At 37.2% G+C, this 22,158-nt stretch overlaps 1 protein-coding gene and 1 non-coding gene across 4 annotated transcripts in view; both read left to right on the top strand.

Moving 5' to 3' along the window:
• The first annotated feature begins 224 nt into the window (after positions 1-224).
• Positions 225-22,158, top strand: part of PCDH11X (protocadherin 11 X-linked) — a 790,323-nt gene continuing 768,389 nt past the window's right edge. The window contains exon 1 of one of the 3 annotated variants that reach the window (XM_073013537.1): positions 225-513. The gene's annotated coding sequence lies outside the window, so the exon portion shown is untranslated. The remainder of the gene's footprint in view (positions 514-22,158) is intronic. The other 2 variants (XM_073013535.1, XM_073013536.1) reach the window with 2 other exon arrangements.
• Positions 18,837-19,027, top strand: LOC119621136 (U2 spliceosomal RNA). The gene has a single exon (XR_005237655.2). It is a non-coding gene; the product is annotated as a U2 spliceosomal RNA (small nuclear RNA).

Here is a 22,158-nt window from a genome sequence, read left to right as displayed (position 1 = left end):
TGAGGTGCAGGGAGTGGGGACCAGAGGGGGGTACTCAGCAGTTGGTGCTGCGCCATCCCTTCCCAGCAGGCGGCCCGGACACTGGTTCACTTCTCTTCCCACGCCTTCCCCTGGTTCACCCCCCTTCCTTCCCCTTTCTCCCCCTCTGTTAAGTCCCTCCCCCTCGCCATTCAAAAGGACTGGCTCGGCACTGGCTCCTTGCAGTCGGCGAACTGTCGGGGCGGGAGGAACCGTGAGCAGGAGCTGCACTCAGCTGCCCGCGCGGCAAAGCGGAAGGCAAGCCAAACAGAGTGCGCAGAGTGGCAGAGCCAGCGGCGATACAGGCAGTACAGGCAGCCCGGGCTGCCTGAATAGCCTCAGAAAGCAACCTCAGCGACTCCGGCTGCTCTGCGGACTGCGAGCTGTGGCGGTAGAGCCCGCTACAGCAGTCGCAGTCTCCGTGGAGCGGGCGGAAGCCTTTTTTTCTCCTTTTCGTTTTACCTCTTCATTCTACTCTAAAGGCATCGTTAATAGGTAAGTAACCGGACTGGGTATCTGTACAGGGTGCTGCCAGGGAGGCGTGAGTTCCACACTTAGTGCGCGGACACTGCCCGCTGCCTGCCCCTGAGGTCTGAACTATGACAACCGGGTGGTTTTAAAGACGCTTCTGCTATTCTCCCTTCCCCCTTCTCTTCCCAGGAGGTAAGAGAAAGAGCAAACCCCGGAGGAGAGCGCAGGGAGAATATCTTTTTGGCACTGCCACCGCTGCGCTTGGTTACTTTGGGAAAACTCTCACTTGTGTCAGAAATGTGTCGGCGCATGAATTTCCCCGACATTGGCTGTGCAGAAAGGTCTCTCCCTTTAATGGGTGCAGCCAGCTTCAGTGAGGCTGAGGGAAACTCTAAGATTGGGGCGGGTGTTGACAAAAGAGCACGTTCCGGACTCCCGAGTCGCCCGGCAGAGCGATCGGAGCTGAGGGGCGATGCCTCTAGCCGAGAAATTGTCCCCGGCCTCGCTGCGCTCCTCTGGGGGCTCGGGTTTGGATCCCTGCCAGGCTGGCTCCAACCCTTCAGGGTACGACCCTTGGCGCAGAGCGGAGAGCCAGGAGAGCCAGGAGCGCACAGGGTTCCCGGTGCTGTTTCTCTTGGCGCTCGCCTCCCCGCCCTTCCTTCCCGCCCTATTTATGGGGCTATACTCAGCCAGCACCTGCTGGATGTGGAGATGGTAGGTGTGAGAAATACTTCCTATTTTTTAAAAAACCAACTTATAATCTAGCCGGAAAACGGCATCATTTTCTCATTTTTAAAACAATGACTTTTCTAAGAGTATTGCCAGACATAAAAGGGTTCCCCTTTCTCTAAAGAAATGACTTGTTATCCCTTGGCCAAATAAATAAATCAATAAACCGCCCACTTATCCCATAAATAGATGGTGTTTTCTGAGAGAGAACCGAGAAATAGTTCACGTCTTCACAAAGGAATTCTTTTTCTTAAAGCGCGTGCCAATAAAACGGCTTTTTTTTTTCCCCGAGAAAAGTAATGTACCTTTTAAAAGAGATTCATCGGAAAATGTGACTTTTTAAAAGCGAGCAGCCGCAAACGGGTGCATTTTTTAGACTTTAGAAGAGCGGAGCGGCAGTCCGCCCGGGTTGCAGCTGGGACTTGCGTCTGAGCGCTTAGTCGCAAAGGGACTGAGGGGTAGGAGGAGAGGTCACTTTCTCAGAGTGTATAGCCAGAGCCGCTTCCTTGCCTCTCCCAAGGAAAGACTTTTAGAGCTTAACCGAAGATGGGCCCTTTTGCTTCAGAATGATTTATTCCGCGTTCCTCTGCTTCACCCGCCTGCGGCTTAGGGTGTGGGGCGCTAGGCTGCTCATGTGAAGCGCTTATGGGTGAGCCCTAGCCTCTCCGATGCAAAATGGGGGCTGGGGGCTGGGAATTGTTATTTGCGCCACTGCGGCACACACCCACAAAGCAGAAACCGTGGGGAAGAGGGGCTAGGACAAAAGAAAAAGAAAGCTCAACAACAAACAAAATAAAAAATTTTAAAGTGTCCTTTTCTTGTGTGGAAACATCACAAAATGGGATTTAAATCCAGCCTAGGATCTGTTTGTACGAAGAAAAGTGTGTGGAAGAAACTGGTTGAAAATCCGGGTAGAAGGGGGAGGGGGTCAGCAAAGATGGGGAGGAGGCGATGGTGTCATAGCAGTCGCCTGTGCGCTCTTAGCGCTGCAACCAGGAAACAACCTGAAGAGCATGCAGAGAATTCCGAACGCTGAGCACAACACCTGAGAACATAGCGGTGCTTTGTGACTTAAAGCGACCGTCTTCTTAGGCCCGCTAAAAAGTAAAACAGGTGTGACTCAAAATAGAAAAGGAAACGGTACTTGCGGGCACCCGCGCAACTTGGTAAAGACTGACGGAATTCCACTTTTAATCTTGTTTGAAACAAACTCTCGCAATCCCAGCAGGAAATTCCAGCGCCAGGGCTGGCCTTTCCTCTGTGGGTCTGTGTGTGTGTGTGTATGCGTGTATGTGTGTGTGTCGCGGCAGGGATGGGGGTGGGGAAGCAATTGGAAGCAAGTCGAAGTAATAGTGTATGTACACGTTTCCCCCTTTCTTGCCTTTGTCTGGTTCATCATAGAGCGCGGACGGTGTGCGGGCGGTTTTGAGGAAAGAACCGAGAGATGGATGCGCTAAGGTCTAAAGATACCTTTCTCCCTCGACTAAATTAAGAATTGCGCGTGCAGTTCCCAAAAGCTGAGTCCCGCTGCAGCTGCCAGGGCGCCACGCTCGCCAAGCGGCGAGGGAGCGCCTTTGCCTACCAGGCCCGAGAACCCTGTTCTTCAGTCGCCTTGGCAGGGGCAGCCCCTCCTTCTGGCAATGATGTCAGCTGCAGAGAGGCTTGGCCCGGCCGATAGGAAGCCGAGCTGCGAGTCCGACCCGCAAGCGCGAGCAGCCCTGCCCCTCGCGCTCCCTGCGCGCAGCCGCCCTCGTGTCCCTTTGGCCCTTCCTGGGTCCCGGCTCGCAGCCCCCCTCTTCCAGTCCCTCGCTCCTCAGAGGCGCGCTAAGACGCCGGAGGCGGGGGTGGCCACTGCTGGCGGCCCGCCGCCGGATTTAAACCCGGAGTTCAAACCCGGATTTGGGGTCTTCCCTCCTCCATTTCCTCCTTTCCTCCGCGCCCCAGCTCTCTCCCTTTTTCAGCTTGCACCTTAACTATTCACAGTGAATTTACTTATTTAGCAACATTTTAGAGGGTAAGTGTTCCAGATGCAATAATAGTAGTAAACGGTGTTAAATTTCTGCTGTTTTCTCTCCCCTCGGGTGATAAAAAAGAAGGCTGGGAAGACCGGCCTCTTTAAAAAACCCGTGGCTGCTGCTTCGCCTGTCACAGAGCAAGCTCTCTAGAAGGCGGGGAGGGTCATCTTTCCCACAAAATTGTGCGGTGGGGGAGGGTTTGTAACCTTAGGCGAAAGCGCTGGCTGGGGAGTCCCCTTCACAGAAAGAAGAAACTGCAAATTGGAAGTTGCGGAAAGGCTGTATCCACTACTGCCATGGGGGAAAGACCACCGTGCTCTTTATTTAGAGACACGCGCTCCAAATTGGGATGATGCAGGAATAGGTTTCTTTAAGACGGAAGCCCGCTGCGGCTTCCCTTCCGAGCTTGCTCTTCTAGTCTTAAGGAGCAAGCCCCTGCTTTGCCAAATTTGAGGCTAATCTATTTTCCTGATTGCGGACAATTCCTTCTTTAGCTTTGGTAGAAGGGCCGCAGCATGCAGTTGGGGAAGGTTGCACAGGGCAAGAGGGAGGGGCAGAGGCAGGGCGTGTAGAGGCAACTAGCGCCTGGAGCAGAATTACCTTCCAAAGGAAAAAAAAACAAAAAACAAAAAAAAAAAACCTTCAAGCGGTTTCGCAACAAACTGCTTACCTACTGTGTTTTGGTTTGGACGCAGGTGAGAGATGTGGGGAAAGGGAGCAGAAGCAAAGAATTACTCTGTTTTGTAAAAGTAGGATTTTTCCTCCTTCCTTTTCTTCTTCCCTTTGATGAAAAGCTTCCCTTTCATGACGTATAGCTGGCAGTAAACTTAAAGTTGCCGTGCGTCTGAAATACAGGAATGGGAAAGAAACTCCGACCAAGCATAAAACACACTCATTTTCTAGAGCTCAATCATTTACTAAGGGTTGAAATAAACTATGCACCCCCACTCCCTGCCCCTTCCCCTGACTCCCTGGCCTTTTAGTCACCGGAATGGATTCTGAAGGACGCCCAGGTAATGCTGGATTTCAGCAGCTGAAAGCCCTGGCAAAAGGGATTGCAGGTTTCACATTCTTCCTTCTCTTGGTGTTCAAAACTTTATATTTTTTGCAAGATAGAAATTCTTGATAGAGAGCTTCCAGACTGCTGGTGGCAGGGAAGAAATCTGGTTAAAAGATTCAGAAAGCAGAAAATTCTTTTTCTCTGCGCAAGCAGTCCACAACAGCCTTTAGCTGGGATTCATAAGATTCTTGGTGGAGAAAGGGGAGGGACATCGACAAGGAGAGTTTATATAAGCCACTGGCTTTGAGCTACATTGAAAAAAATATGTATGGCAGCCACGTTTTCTTAGTGGGAAAGAATTATACAGGGAATGAAATTTTGAAAGCTAATTCTCTGCAAGAATCTTGCTTCACATTTTAAAGGAGGTGTCATCCCTGTATTTATTCACTGAAGAATCCACAAACTTTAATTAGTCACCTACTGTGCCAGACAATGTGCTAGGTTCTAGGAATACAAAAGAGAGTATGACAAACATGGCATGGGCCTCTTTGAGCCATGACACTCTTATAGATCTAGGATACAATGTGATAAATAGTGTAATTGAGCATAATGGGGGGAGGAATTCATTTTTGTTAAGAGGTCGAGAAGAGGTTCATAAAGGAGGGAGAGGTCTGTGGTTTTAAAAATAGTCATTCCTGGTCAGTGGCTAGCCAAGAAATATATCTGGAAGGTCATTCCCCACACAGAATAAGTAAGGGAGGGCATGAGGGCTTGATGTCTTGTTACAAAGTTTAGAGGTATATGTGTGTTTTGTAGACCTAAAACACCTTTGACGATTTTTTCCAGCAAATTTATTAAAGTAACAACAATAAAATAGCCTGAGAAAATTGGGCAATAGATAGCATACAGTAGAAATGTTATTGTTGTTTGCATTTAAATGAAGAATTGAATACATTGATGTATTACAGTAGAGAGTGGAGGGAAATATGTTAAGAAGATAATGTAACATTCAGAAAAGAGGACAAATGAATGAATAGGGCCTAAAGCTAATTAGTATAACTAAGGAAGAAAGGAAGGCTACTTTGGGGAAGAACATTTCTCTTTAGGCATCATCATCTATCCACTTAGATCTTTTTACCATCTCACTTTCCCCATCCAGCCTTCGAAAAATTCCCCATCTTCCATCTATGGAGTAAACTCTCTTTATCCAGGGGAGACCCCCACTCCTTCAGCAACTTGCAAGCACATTCATCTTCACCTCACCCCATTTTCTACACACATCCTTGCATCATCTCTGAACCCTACATCATGTAACAGTTTACTCAGCCTTCTTTCTACAACCAGTTAGAGCCTCTTAATCTCATCTTTTTCCTCCCATTAGGCACTAACAAGTAGCTCTATCTCGCTTCTTTTTCCTCCTCTAAGTCAGCTATCCCCCGCCTCTTTCCCCTGCATTAATTATCCTGCTAATTTGTCCACTCATTTCCCCCTTTTACATCCTCCTCCCTATTAGCCACGTTGGATTGTGCTATCTTTCATTGACCTCAAAGAAGCTAAGGGGAAAGAAAAGCCAGCCACTCTACTTTAAACTTGCTTAGACTTGCCAAATTTTCTTCATCAAGGTTTCTTCCTTTCTGTGTCTTTTGCTGTTTTATTTCACACAAGACTTTTAGTGGAATTCCTTCAATTTGTTATATATTTTTATGATGCCTGCAAATGTCTGTTTTCCTTTGGTTGTGGCTAGAGATTCAAATATTGTACTTTGGGGAGTATTTCCAACCTTTCTGAATTTTTCACTGACACACTCCTGACACTGTTTCTCTGCATCCCATCCTTTCTGCTATATTCTCTTCCCCTGGGTCATTCCTTTTATATTTTCGGTGAAATTTTCTTATTTTTATTCCCTTCTCCCCTCTTTATTTTATTTTATTTTATTTATTTTATTTTATTTTATTTTATTTTGCTTTGTGGGATTGGTATAGTGGCTCAAGTTTAAATATTTTGAGAAGGCAGCCCCCTCAGCAGACCCCCTCTGCCCACACACAGGATTTTAAGGCCTGTGTCAACGTGCGTTCATGTCAACATACAGTTACCAATGTTCAAAGGCAAAGGAGCCCTTGTTTGTTTTATTTTAACTGCATTCTTCGAAAATTACTTTTGTGTGTGTATAGTAAAGGTGCAATTCTCATATCGTCCGTCTCTCTCTACATTCAGTGGAGTTGATTCAACATCACTGGGAATTGGGAAGGGAAGAAAGAGTATGCTGTAAAAATACATTTTTCATCAAAGACATATATACATTTTACCTTTGGGGAAAATAAAATATTTTGGAACATTTAATTGGATTGACTTTATTTTACAACATTCCAAATTACATGTCATTGTCTGAGCAGAGTTCTGTTATTTGGCGACTTTATTGATCATTCAGTATCCAGAAAGAAGAAAACTAGGTAAGATGTCTTGATGTTCCAAACTGGCTTGCAATGTTCAAATTAATCATATTTGAAATGGTGTTATTTTTCAATAGAAGTTCTTCACGAAGGCATCGTCTCTAAAATGTGGTCATCTTTTGTTAGCAGAAAACATCAAATGACCTATGTGCCATGGTCCCTCAAGATTTATTCTCTGTGCAAGGTTCATTGTAAAATAAAAGTTTATCAGATAGAGAAAGCTATTTGAGATTGAAAGTGTCTTTTGATATTCAGTTACATCTGGGGAAAGACTGCATTCTTGTTATCAAACAGCACCAAAACATGGGAAAAAGAGTGTTTTTCAATTACTGTTGGAATTTGAGGAGTGGCTTGCCAGAAATTATAAATGTACCTATTATCTTTTTTCAATCTAAAAATCCTCAACTGTTCAAGGATTTAAAGTGCCCTTTTAATTGTCTCTAATGTGTTAAGCATTGGATTAATATAATACATATTAAGACAAAGAACATCAGTGGCTTTAACTTTTGTTTCCAGCCCAAATCTGAAAGAATGATTTTTGTACACCTGCTCTCTTGAATGTGTAGATTTGGGTAAATAGGTGGAAAGGAAAATGAAAGAAGAGAATAAATTCTGGAAGAATATTTTTCTCTGTTCAATAAAAACTTTTAATAATCTAATCTAACTTTTAGCATGACAATGATACAATTAATTTGCTGATGGATTTTAATTAAACTAAAGGAAAAGTCATTTCTTTTAAAAATCCTTAAGTGATCAGAGTGCAAATTGAGATTTTAACTCATTATATAATTCAGTTACTATCATCACATAAAATGAAATTAAAAGTTTGTTTTCCGTCACCTTTATTTTGATTCATTCTTTAACTCCTTCAATATGTATAGTATTTTATATTTTTATATCATTTAAAAAGTTATTTTATTTTAGTCTCACAAAAATTTTTGAATAGAAAAAGAAGGCATGGTTATACCCATTCTGTCAATGGGGAGACTGAAGTTCCCACTGATGAAATTAGCTCCCTAAGGATTTCCAGAAATAAGAGGGGAAGCCTCAAGAGGATTGATGGTCTTTAGTCTCCAAGCCAGGTCTCTTCCCAACATCCCTTCTTGCCTCTCTTATATCTTTAAGTATATGTTGTCAAAGTTCTACATGTAAAATGCAAAACATATAATGTGTTTTGGATTAAAAAATAAAAATTTCAAAGATGAGTATATTCAAATATATTAAAATAAGCTTGTCAGTTAATTTTCTACTAGCATTATATTCTCCTATTTAGTGTCTTTGTGCACTAGGCTTTGTAAAAATATGATTTTATATCTATTATTTATAATATTATTTATAATATATAATCATAATTATATATTTATATATTTAATATATATTAATTATATACATTAAATAATTGGTAGAACTATTGAAATGCTAACAGTACATGCTCATACGCTTCTTCCATTTTGTTTACAAAGTAATTTAATTATGATACATCATAATGACAGCCCATAAAGTTTGAGTTTACTTAATGTAGCAAATATTTAGTGCTATATCCTGGTATCCTACTGTCATTTCGTTAGAACACCTGTATTTTTACATAAGATTTATTTTAGGGGATGTTTGCCAATGATTTTTAGGTAGTGTTTTTTTCCTGACATGACATTTTGGAAGCAGCATATCTTTGGTAATCAGTTGAGTGTGGGTTTGTATCATATCAACCAAAAGGATATTAAGCCCCCAAAATACAAATCATTGTTTGTTGTCTTCAGATTACAAACTCTTTTTAGGTACAGTGAGAGCAGGGGTTTAAATTGTGTGAACACAAGGTCTTGTATGATTTATGTTTTATTAGTGTCTAGAGAGTGACCTTGGGCAAAAACCTTCACCTCCCTGGACTTCAGTTTCTCCAAAAGTAAAATGAAGGAATTGTAAGTTATTTCAAGGCCCTTTGCAAAGGGAAAAAAAAATCCTGTGATATTTTACAGAAAGCAGTAGACATCTAGGACATTCTTTCCTTGTCCCTTGTCCCTTGGCTTTGCATGTATTGTCAGTTTGACTGTATTGATTCATTAACCATCAATAACTAAAGACCTATGGCTTGTCCAGCATTGCAATACTTTAAATGTGAAGGATGGCCCTTAAGGAAATTTCAGAGAGTACTATCTTTGAAAAACTTATATTCTAATAGGGCTAAAACAATGAATGACAGCAACAACAAAGTAATATATAGTCACATTAAATTGAATTCAACAAATATTCATTGTCACTCTACATTACAGCACACCAAGTATGGTGCAGGTTTTGTAGACTCTGGAAGTGGAAGGGACCAGAAAGATAATTTTGTCCAAACCCCTCAGTTTACAGATAAGTAAAGGAAGGCTCAGGGATGGGATGTGAGTGCTACAGGAGTTCATGTAAGGTACTGGGTGATAGCATGAATTAATTTAATTCCACAACCATACTTGTTCCCTGCTTTCCAATGTGTTTAGAATTTTAAAACACCATCATGTAGGGCTTTTTAATTACCTTTGCCCAAATTTAATAATAGTATCTTATCAGAAAGTTAAATGTATCCAAAACTTGTTCGTTTGTTTTTTGTTGTTGTTGTTGCAGTAAACAATTTCCCACTCTGACTCAGATCTAGAAAATACTGTTTCCCACATTTTGTTTTGAATAGAGATTATTAAAAGCACCTGTATTGTGCATATTATGTTATAAAACATAAAAAGTGATGTTTTGATATGGAAAACAAGTGAACGGATTCAAGTATCAATGCATTAAGTATTTTAATTTTTTAAAAAATGACTGGAAAAGCCTGTTTACTTAAAATGGCTAGAAATATACATTCCTGGAAGGATGGTTTTATTTTTATAAATGCATATTTACCCTAAATAGTTAAGTACACATTTACTTTAAGTTTTAAATGTAATCTGGGGAAGATTTTGAGTGCATTCTCTAAAATTTGATGTTTGCTACATAATCTCATTCTCTATGTCAGGGCATATGTGCGTTTGTTAGGGAGTATAGGCCAGGCAAAGGTAGGCGGGAGAATTATGCCAAAGCAAAACTTTCCTTTCTTTCCTGAGTAATCTTAGACTGCTTTATTTTACTTTGTGACAGAGAAGAAGAGGTGAGGAGAAAGGAAATCAAATAGAGAAGAAAGAGAACTACCAGAGTGCTGGATGATAGGGCCTGATTTTCAGTTTAGTGTGAAATATGCAAGCTTTTTGAAACTGCCTTGGATAACTTCTCTCTTTTACTTCTCATATTGTATATTTAGAATGCCTTAAGTGTTGGCTGGTCGCCGTGGCTCAGGCCTGTAATCCCAGTGCTTTGGGAGGCTGAGGCGGGCAGATCACGAGGTCAAGAGATCGAGACCATCCTGGCCAACATGGTGAAACCGTCCCTACTAAAAAAAAAATTGCAAAAATTAGTTGGGCGTGGTGCTGTGTGCCTGTACTCCCAGCTACTTGGGAGGCTGAGGCAGAATCGCTTGAACCCACGAGGCGGAGATTGCAGTGAGCCAAGATCGCACCACTACACTCTAGCCTGGCGACAGAGCGGGACTCCGTCTCAAGAAAAAAAAAAAAAAAAAAGGAAAGAAAGAAAAGAGAATACCTTAAATACCTTAATTGTTATTTGATGGTTGTTTGCTAGGTTGTGAGAATCAAAATCTTCCAAAACGTGAATACATTAATTTTCTTTAAAGAGAGGCTTAAGAATAGGTAATAAACTCACACACCGAACACACACAAACAGGACAAAACCTTTACTTGAGAGCTCATCAGGCAGAATTTCCTTTGCCTTTCTTTTTAGATCAGGAAAGAATTTGCTCAGTTTGACAGTGACCTTTTACCCTTCAGTCTGCCTCCACAGTTCTTAAAGCTTTCCTTGTCTGCAGCCTTTCTTAGTCCATGAATTCAGTTTTAGCGTCCATAAAATAAAGCAGTTACAACGTATGCTGGCCATTTTATAATGGCCATGAGTGCAAAGCAGGATTACTTAAGAAAGAGCATTTGAATTCATTGAAAGTCACAGACATTTTGAATGCCTCAGAACTGCATACAGGAGTAAACAGATAAGGGAATATAAGGCTAATGCTCAAAAATTGAGTGGTTAGCATACACAACAGAATCAAAACACTTTAGAAAGAATTAGAACCAATAAACAATTACTGATCAATCAGCATCACTGCTAACAACTTGTTATTTTAAACTGCAGTTTCTAGGAAATTACATTCTATTCCTGTGCTTCTCAAGCTTTAATGTGCAGACAGATCATCTGGAAATGTTAAAATGCAGATTCTGATTCAGTAGATTCTAGGTGAGGCTGAAATTCTGCATTTCTAACAAGCTCCCTGTACACATGGAAGCTGCTGCCTCTCAAACTACAGTTATCCGAAAGGGGCTAATTCATAGTCTGGTAAACAAACATGATAAAGATGAAGTAAGCCAAGGGTAACAGGATTTCTTAAAAACAAACAAAAAAATTAGGTATGTGCAATGGATGAAAGTTTTAAATTCAAATAGATTTATAATTATTTGCATGTAGAGGTTAAATTTGATTTTAGCCTTTGGTATGATTATATTGGTTGAAGCTGTAGTTCAGAATAACAACCAGTTGCTTGTTCATTTTACAGTCAAATCTATTTCATGGACACTTTGTACATACGATTATACCATTTCAAAAATGAAAACCATTCATCATACAGTGTCAATAGTGTACCAATACGTTAAAATCTTTTTAAAGAAATCCAAAAGCTCTGAGAAGTCTTAGTATAGTATAGATCCCTAAAGATAATTGGTTTGTGGAATATCAAAATTAAACATATCAGCTAATCATTCAGATTTTAGAGTAAAATGGCCAATTAGATTTTCATTTATCTAGTTTGAAGACTTTTTTTATTTTCTTATTAGTATTCACATTTTGCAGAACAACAGCAGCAGCAACAACGAAAGACACTTGGTAGAGATTATTTTGTATTTGCTATCTCAAAGAAAAAGGGCCTCAAAATGGGAACAAATGGTAGATTAGACACCATGCTAACCACTTTCCTCACAACTAGACTTTTATCTTAGAATACAGCAGAATAGTGCCTTCATCTAAGTGAGACTTTCATGCATTATCAGTTTAGGAAAACTTTCATAGTTCACATTTCTTTATGTGCAACTCAGAAACAGTATCAAATTAAAACAAATGACATTAAAAGCAACCATTGCAATAAGTGCAAATGTTTTAATTGTGCTTGTTAGAAGACACGGTGTGGTTCTAGCAGGGTTAGGAAAACAACTGAAAGTTTTCACTTCAGCATTGGAATTAATGTCTTAATTGTACCATTGAGATTCAGAAGTCATCACTTTCCCAATGAAACTGTACTAGTCTTTTCTAAGCTCTGATACTTACAGAAACAGCAAAGCTTGTTTAGTGGTAATAATTTGAGGATCTCAGTGAGATAAAGGGCCAATTGGATTAAAATGTTTTTGTAAGTGCTAAATGAACTTGAGTGTCTGCCAAAATTGCCTTGGATTTCATTACTCTTAACATTATTTAATAATGTTCAGCTAGTGCCCATGTGGGTATGAACCCTACTCTTGCTACCAGTTTTCTGTATTGGTCTGTTCTTGCATTACTATAAAGAACTACCTGAGATTGGGTAATTTATAAAGAAAAAAAGTTTAACTTACTCACAGTTCTACAGGCTGTATAGGTAGCATGGCTAGGGAGGCCTCAGGAAACTTACAATCATGGCAAAAGGCGAAGAGGAAGGAGTCACGTTTTACATGGCCAAAGCAGGAGGAAAGGGGAGCAGGGGCAGGTGCCAGACACTTTTAAACAATCAGAACTCATGAGAACTCACTCATTATCACAAGAATAGCAAGGGGAAAATCCACCCCCATGATCCAGTCACCTTCCACCAGGCCCTTCCTTGAACTCTGGGGATTAAAACTGGACATGAAATTTGGGTAGGTACACGAATCCAAACCTTATCATTTAAGCATAGACTGTTTCCATGTACCTAATGGGGCACGTATAGCAGCCAAAATACCCTATATCTCTTTAGAATTTTTTATTGAGAAGGAAAATCCAAAATATACAAAAAGGAAAAGAAATATAAGAAGACAAAACAAACACATAGCAAAACATCTTCATACTCCATTATCAAAGAATAAAGAAGAAAACTTACTCTATGGTAAGTAGAAATATCAGTTCTATGAACACAATCTGTTCATGTTCTAAGACAATGAGAAACAATTGAGTTAATTTATAATGGCATTAAAATAAAAAAATCATATGTAATGAAATACATGTAAAAAATCAGACTATCTCAGACTCATAACTGGAAAAAATGTGAAATAACTTCTTGGCCTAATCTAGCAAATACTAGAATTGTTCAAAATATTAAACAAAATAATGGTGTCAGAGTATTCCAATTCAGTTTCATACCTTTAAGTCAGTTATATTTCCAGGTTCAGAATCAATTTGAGTAGATCTTAGAATGAGTTTACTTTTAATTACAGGAAAATATTGCATAACTTGATGAAATTTTAATCATAAATCACATACTTGAAGAACAGATTTTAAAGAGATGGCAGTGAAAGTTGAGCAATATTAGCCAGAAGACAATACCATATAATATATACTAAATGTCTAAGTACTTACAATTGCTAATAATATGATAGGATCACAAAAGAATTAGTAAGAACATTAAAGGAACTGGATTGATTATATTCATTAGGAAAAAAATTACAATTCTGAGTTACAATTAGGTTCCAGGATAAGGACTGACAACTCAAATAAGCATCATGATTCAGAGAAATGGAAGACACTTTGAGAACATGATATCCAGTATTTCCTTTAAAATATCATTACACTTTATATATTATTTATATCCTATACCAACGATAGCAACTATTAGATTGATGCAAAAATAATTGCAGGTTTTCACATTAATAGATCACCTAAGAACATGCTTTGGTTTTAACTGAAACTACTAAGTATTTGAAACAGGTAAACTAAAAATCAAAGCAGCTTTATCATGAAATTTAACACAAAAACTAAAGAAAATACTGGAAATAGCACTTTGCAGTAACTACTAAAGGCAATATCACTAATATCACAGATTTTACTATGTAAATAATTACATTATCACTTTTAAATTGCTTTCATTGCATTTTAGGGTACTCTGGCAGATTTTGTCTCATCTGAATCTCACAACAGTTCTGTGAAACAGGTATTGCATATATTATATATTTTTAGCATATGAGGAAGGAGGCAAAACAAGTTTTTCTGTTCTTAAAATCACATACCTTTTAGGTGTCAGAGACAGTAGTAGATCCTTGTTCTTATCCCTGGAATAATATTTGTTTTATCAGTTAATATATGCACCAATTTATTAGGTTCAAATATAATTAAGGGTATATATTAAATAAAAATTTGCAATATATTTACTTTTTTAGGAGTTTTAAATTTGTATTAGAAAGTTTCAGTGAGCACTTATTGAATCTTATTTGGCAAGACTATTGTAATATCCCTGACTTTAGTAATTTAAAACATATGATAACATAACTATACAATTATATAGTAGTCAATAGTGGACTAGGAAATAAGGATGTTATCACATTGAACAAAAAAGGAATACTAACTTGGAAAACAAATTAGAATTTGGTTCTATTTTCAAATAGTTTCAGAAACCAGAGTCAAACTCCAAAAGATTGTCTTCTCTGTGAAGATAAAAATATTTGAGATAATAGGTCTAGAGGGAGAGTATTTGGGAGCAAAAAAGAAAATTATGGCTATGGGATGGCTTAGATATAGACTGTTAATAATACACTAAGGTGTATTACTCTGGCTGAGTACTGGCAATGCTTGATCACAGAACTTTGGTAGGTTTCAAGTTTCTAATTTTATTCAAATTACATTCAATCATTTCCATAACAGATTTCTGTAATAGTAGTTAACCATGTGGGGTGAATAGTTTTATCCACTGAGCTCGTACTTTGTTTTCCATTGGAAGAACTAGATTATTAGAAACTATTACAAAAATATATTTTGCTATTAGAGAAGCAAACTCTGTTTAGTTTCTCTAGTGAATACCATGAATTAATTAGTAGACTTAAAAGTATAAATGATGACACATATTTTGCTGAAGTGCCATTGAATATAAGAAAAACACTATCCTTATTGTAAAGTTTCCTTAAAACTACAGTTCTACATAAAGGTGATATTTATTAGTGAACGTTTTCTTGAAAGAAGCCTTTACATATAATCATTTAACACTTTAAACAACCCTGTGGATTAGCTGGGCCAGACGTTTTTATCTTCCCTTTCTTTTGTCCATTTCTGTTTTTCAGATGAAGAATCGGGCTAGTCCAGATTAGCTAAATGACTTGCCTAAAGTCATCATCAATTTAGTCAGGAGTAACTAAAGATTCCATGAGCTTTTCACCATTGCCATGTGGACTGAGTTACTGGTGGTAGTTAATTTAGCCTAGGAATTATGTAGTGATTTGAGATTTTTAATAAAGGAAGGAAATGTTTCTTAGGTACAGAATCTAGATTAGGGATAGCATTTATTTGCAGAAAAAAATACAAATTGTGATGAGATATTCAGGTTCTACTGAATTAGCAATACACTGAGGTAAATCATAACTAGCAGTATTTTGATGAAAATATACTTAATTGTTTGTTGTTGAGATTTTCTTTCTGTCGTCATTATTAGTGGTTCCAAATGAAGAAAATAAGAATTATTGTAGTGAAATGCATGTTCCTAGGCATTCTATAATAACCTGGAATTTCTAGTTTGTTTGATTTTCCTATTTTTACTTACGAAGATGATATGGTTTGGCTCTGTGTCCCCACCCAAATCTCAGCTTGTAGCTCCTATAATTCCCATGTGTTGTGGGAGGGACCTGGTTGGAGATGATTGAATCATAGGGGTGGGGTGGGTTTTTCTGTGCTGTTCTCATGTTAGTGAATGGGTCTCATGATATGTGATGGTTTTAAAAATGGGAGTTTCTCTGCACAACCTCTTCCTTTGCCTGCTACCATCCATACAAGACGTGACTGGCTCCTCCTTGCCATCTGCCATGATTGTGAGGCTTCCCCAGCTACGTGGAACTGTGAGTTCTCCATTAAACCTCTTTCCTTTGTAAATTGCCCAGTCTTGGGTATATCTTTATCAGCAAGGTGAAAACAGACTAACACAGAAGGTCATTTTGGATATTTTTTTGTCTTTGTGCATAAATTGTGCTTTTTTGGAAGTAACTTAAAACACAAATACCGTTTAACTATGAGCTATGAACAGTAACACCTACTGACTTAATGTGTGTTGTTTTCCAGAAGGTTCCATTCCATTTGAAGTGACTTGCCCAAGGTCACAAAAGCAACTTAGAGGCAGTCTGGAATAGAATCTAGGTCTCCCTGGTCAGTGTGCTTTTCACTATATCGCCTGTCACATCTTTCACCATAGTAAAAGGGCTTATGTACATTTTTTAAAATCACATGTGTAATGATCATATAGCCTGAAATAGTCCAAAGTGTTAAAACTAGTTTTGGTTATCGATTTGAATAGTAAATACCAAACTAATGTGTGTTAAATAGTAAAATGGTGACTCTTTTTCAACACATTAAAGACATAAAAATACTAACTCTAATTTTTTGAATGAAGCTTAAATGTTATAAAGCAACGTTACATACATTATAACATTTACCATCTTGAATGTTAGGTACATCTCCTACATGAGGTTTTATGCTACAATTTAAACTTTAAATTTTACTGAAATGTCACTATAATACTTTACTGCAACTTAGATCTCTTTTGAGTCCAAGAAGTTTGTTTTGCAGAAATACTGTAAAAACAGTTTTATAGTCATCTTAATTTTAGTAGCAGATCCCTATGACTTAAGACCCCAAAATACATTAAGGTAAAGTTTTAATGTTCCATAAACACTACCAATCATTCAATTTATGGAATTTAGGTTTTGTTTATTTACAGAAAATTAAATATTTGCCCCATTTTAAATATTTTAAATGTGTTTGCTCTATTGCTAAAAGTGTCTAACACGTTAAACTTTTAATAGATTAATGGAATGGAGTTGTAAACTATTCTTCAGCAAACACACCTTTAAAGGTCATGCTGTTCTCAAAATATAAATTAACAAGTTTTGGCTAAGTGCAAGGAAGTAGTATAAAAGCCAGCAACCTCAGTTATATTTTAGTCTTGTTATATTTGTTTGAACGAAAATTTATCTTACATAGCTATCTCTTTTTTACCAAAATGTAAAAGAATTTCCTTGTGAACAGACAGCATTTGATCTAGCAAAAGTTATTGGTCTATTTTTTTTGTTTGTTTTCTTTTCTACCAGAGCCTTGTATTCCTACTGCATAGCATAAATTTTTAGAGTAAATTATTTTAAGAAATAATTTGAATGTCTTTAATTTTCAGAGAAAATTTTAGGTGTAGGTTTTTAATTGCATAACTATTTTGAAACTAGTATATAGATAAATTTTAAATTTTATTAATGTGGTGAAAAAATTCAATGAGGAAGAATCTCCTTGATTCAGAAGCTACTGAAGACAAACAAGTAAAGTTGGAAATTGTTAAAGGACTTAAAGGGCAGAAAAATTGTCAATATCATTTTCTTATCTAGATATAGCTGACTTGACAAACTGATTATTAAAAGTAGCAAGTTCATAATAACTGAAAAACCCAAGTTCATTTCGAACCAAAGATTATGGTTAAAATGCCAATGCCAAATTTACCAAAATAATTATGTTTTGCATACTGAATAATAATTATATATATAGTTGATACAAAATAATCCTTAGTTTTAACTTAGTTTTATCTTAGATGTCTGCATCTGTGCCCCTGTGAAGCAGGAGGTAGTCTAATTATCTCCATGTTATGAATATAGAAATTGAGACTTGCCTAAATGTATAAAAACAGTAAATGGCCACTTCAGGGATCACACTCACATCTTTTTCACTTAATAGTCCAGGTTTTTAACCAGAATGCAAAATATAAATTTATTTTTGTTTGTATTTTGAAATATCATTTAACTATATTAATAATTACTATGCACATAAACTTTTCAATTTCTCTTTAGATAAATGTTTTATATTATATCCATTTCTCAGCTTTATTAACTGTGTTAGGAGTGTAGAACACCATGCCTTGAGGACACATAAAAGTACATCAGTTAAACTGAATATTAAGGTTTTTCTTCTTTCTGCTGGACAGCTTAATTGTAGGAGAAATATTGTGTCTATAAAATCGCCTGTCATTAACAATTCAGTTACAGCCTAGTGAATGTGAACACACACACTTGAAGTGTCTAATTTAAAACTAGATTTTCTCCTTTGATAATTCTACTTTTGTTGTAGGTTATATAACGAGTTTAAGCAAATTAAAATTATAGATGGCTTGTGATCTTTCTCATCAAAGATGATTGCATTTTTACTTCACTTGTATTAGAAATTTGACAGATTTGATCTAGAGGCATGTACAGCTTTGATTTTTAATGGATTTGCTTGGACAATCTCAAGTTAAAATAAGAGCTTTCAATTCTAGTCTCTGTCAAGAAATCCTGATTCATAATACTGAGATAAATACTGGAGGGATAAAATGTCTCTCAGCGTTAAATAACTAAATAACATTTGTTTGAACTATAAAGGGAGAATTGAGTTTATTTACAATCCATCTGCATAGTACATCTAGTTGAATCAATCAATTATTTTAACCGATTTTCTTCCAAATTAACTGCTGGTTTTATTTTTATGTGGACGTTAGCCTTATTGTCCAAAAACCTCACTCTGTATTTCCCCTTAAGACAACTAAAATGCAGCAATTCCTTATTCTTTAATCATATCCTTAGGGCTTATCAGTCAAAATGGAATATTATGAGTCAAAGATATTGATCGAAAGTAAGTCGAAAGTTAAAATATCTTCTCTTGGATTTATTTTCTTCGTAACTATCATGCAATAATGATGCAAATGCAGTACAAACAAAAACATAGATGAACACAGATGCATTTGCTTGATAAGTACAAACAAGAAAACAGCATGGAAAAATTTTGCCCAACCAAACTTTCATTCTATTAACTAAGCTTTATGTTTTTTTCTTATCTTGATATTTTAAAAACTTGAAAAAAAAACAAAGAATCAGTATCACTTCTCAGCCTTTTGGCTAAGATCAAATGTGGTATCTGTTATTATCAGTTTAATATCTGATACGTCCTCTATCTGAGGACAATATATTAAATGGATTTTTGGAGCGGGGAGATGGAATAGGAGGTTGCTATGTCCACTCCACACATCGATCTCGTATTACAGTACCTCCAGGAACGGTGCTCCCCTCGAGTGTTTCAGGCTGGGCGTGGTGGCTCACGCCTGTAATCCCAGCACTTTGGGAGGCTGAGGCAGGGTGGATCACCTGAGGTCAGGAGTTCGAGACCAGCCAGATCAACATGGTGAAACCCCATCTCTACTAAAAATACAAAAATTAGCCAGGCATGGTAGTGGGCGCCTGTAATCCCAGCTACTCAGGAGGCTGAGGCAGGAAAATCACTTGAACCCAGGAGGCAGAGGTTGCAGTGAGCCGAGATTGTGCCACTGCACTCCAGTCTGGGCAACAGAGTAAGACTCCGTCTCAAAAAAAAAAAAAAAAAAAAAAAAAAAAAAAAAAAAAAAAAAATCAGTAGAATCACTTTTCTAAAATGTAAGTACACAGACACTTTTACAAATATATGATACACAATGGCCTTCAAATTAGATCTAGACAAATAGAAATTTATTTTCAATAGTGCTTAGAAATTATGTTTCTCTTGCTGATATTCAGTGTCACTTTGTTACTTGAAAATTCTACTTGTCACAGAAAACAATCTATTTTTGTAAGACTTAGGTTGTCTTCCTGCTGTTGGGATATATTACCACCAGATAGCAGTGAGGTTTTAAGAACTCATTTCTTGTTGGAACATATTTTATTCAGACATGGATTATTTCTTCTTTTAATATATATAATATACATAATTTCTGAAATTATGTAATAAATCATAAAATGTTTCTATTCAAAACATACTTTAAAAAAAAGATTAAGTCACATTTATTCTGTTTGCCTTATCATATATCATCAATCAATACTTAATGAAATCCTACCCTTCTCCAGAGATTTTGAATAGCTTATTTTTTACCTGCTCCATATTTTCTATTTTCCTGAATTATCTCTTAAAAAAACTCATACATGCATATTTGAAATTAAAATTTTAGGATATTCCACAAAGTTGAATAAAGGTTTTAACTAAATCCATTACCTCCTAAACACAAATCTATGTCTTCACTGACTTTAAAAAAGTGTATCTATAGCTAAAATTTCTATTATCCTTCAATTAATAATAAATCACAAATATACATAGTTCTGTTAAGTAAAAGACCACATGTCTATTGAGGAATTGTGCTAGGCTCACAAGAGTGAGTGTGAGATGATTACTAAGAGATTGTTTGCTATGAAGAGTAAAACACTTTTTTTTTTTTTTGTATAATGTGATACATGATATAAATGAGCTTGATAAGATTGTTTAAAGACAAAAAAAAAAGTAGATTTCTGGCCTTTCACTTGATTTACTATGAATTTCTGCAAAACTACTCAGTTTCCTGGTTGTGAAATAAAAATACCGACTCTTTAACAACTTGTCTGACTGTGTAAATGAGTGATAAAAATGTATTATTCAGAATAGAACTGAAAGGTGTGAGGCTCTAGATGTTAAACATTTATATTCATAAATTACCATAAACACTGAACACTGATATGTGTTCATAAGTAAATAAATACATTTTTAAAATTAGTTGTTACATATAACTTATAAGATCAGATGAGATGCCACATAACAAAGTTGTATATTTTCTACATATTTTGCAAGTGCACTTATAGAGATATATGTCTATTATTCATATATTAGACATTAGTATTAATGGAGAGGCATATGTGGATACATATGCCTAAATATTCCTGCTTAGACAAATGGCAATATAATGATTATACACATGTTCCTAAATAAAAATTTGCGTTTATCATGTGTACTAATCAAGGAATAACAAACTAGATCATTTGAGGTTTCATTTACAGAATCAGTTCCAAATATCTTTTATCTAGTAGCATTTTGACTCCTTTAGTAGACCCTACAACATTCCAGGTCAGGGGAGTTAAAAGGTGCAAGAAAGTTGCTAGGTTCACACAGTAGGGAGATTGAACTGATACCTCATTAAGGGTTTGCTGGTGGCTCCCGCCTGTAATTGGTCCCAGCACTTTGGGAGACCGAGGTGAGCGGATCGCTTAAGGCCAGGAGTTTGAAATCAGCCTGGACAACATGGCATAACCCTGTCTCTATTAAAAATACAAAAATCAGACGGGCGAGGTGGCACACGCCTGTAATCCCAGGTACTCGGGAGGCTGAGGCACGAGAATCGCTTGAACCCAGGAGGCGGAGGTTGCAGTGAGCCAAGACCGCGCCACTGCACTCCAGCCTGGGCGCCAGAGAAAGATTCTGTCTCAAAAAGAAAAGATTTTTACATAACACTTTTCACACTCTTCCATTTTCTCCCTACTTTCTCTTTTCCTTCTACTCTCTTTTTTCCTTCTTCCATTGAATTTTCACTACTCTTTCTTTATAAAGTTGTTGAAAGATTAAATATTTTACTGCAATTCACTCTGTTTCCTACTTCTGTTCTTCTACAAATAGGCATCTGTGTCAAAAATAATCACTTTGAAAATCTCCTTTATTATTCTGTTTTTAAGCATCTCTTTGTCTAAAAGTAAAAACAAAATGTACAATTAGGAATATGTGCTTTGGCCCTTTAAGGCAACTGCTTGCCCCATACTCTGACTTTAGCCCTCAATTGTCTTGGAGATGCACAGTAAAAGGATATATGCCTAGGAGAATAACGCTGTGATATACTGTATATCTAAATATTGTCTGACAAAGTTAACACAGAAAACTATGGATTTTTTTTTATTAGCGTTTGGAACAAAGATGATACATAATAGATTATTTTGCTATAATTAAAATGATTTTCTATGTGTAACTTAATGTTCATGTTCCTAGTTTTGGTTGTTTCCATTTAGCATGTGAGGTAGCAATTGCTTTCTTTTGAAAATTTAGACCCTTTCTACTGCTGTCATTGACTTTGGAAAGAAAGCAAAACCAAAGGCAAACTAACCCTATAATAAATATATTCAGTTGATCATTTATGTTAAGATACTTGATGGCTTACATTTAATGTTAGGGATATTTAGTTTACATTCAAAAGTTATTCATTTTTACTTAAAACATAGAAATGCTGTTTTATTATTTTTTTTTTTTTTAAAAAGATTTATTGCTGGGAGCCCTGGGCTGTAATCCCAGCACTTTGGGAGGCAGAGCAGGGCAGAGAACTTGAGCCCAGGATTTCCAGACCAGCCTGGACAACATGATGAAACCCTGTCTCTACAAAAAA

Source organism: Chlorocebus sabaeus, chromosome X, assembly GCF_047675955.1.
Source record: "Chlorocebus sabaeus isolate Y175 chromosome X, mChlSab1.0.hap1, whole genome shotgun sequence".
Lineage (NCBI taxonomy): Eukaryota > Metazoa > Chordata > Mammalia > Primates > Cercopithecidae > Chlorocebus > Chlorocebus sabaeus.
Note: the sequence above shows the minus strand (reverse complement) of the source record. Positions and strands in the feature narration are given on the sequence as shown.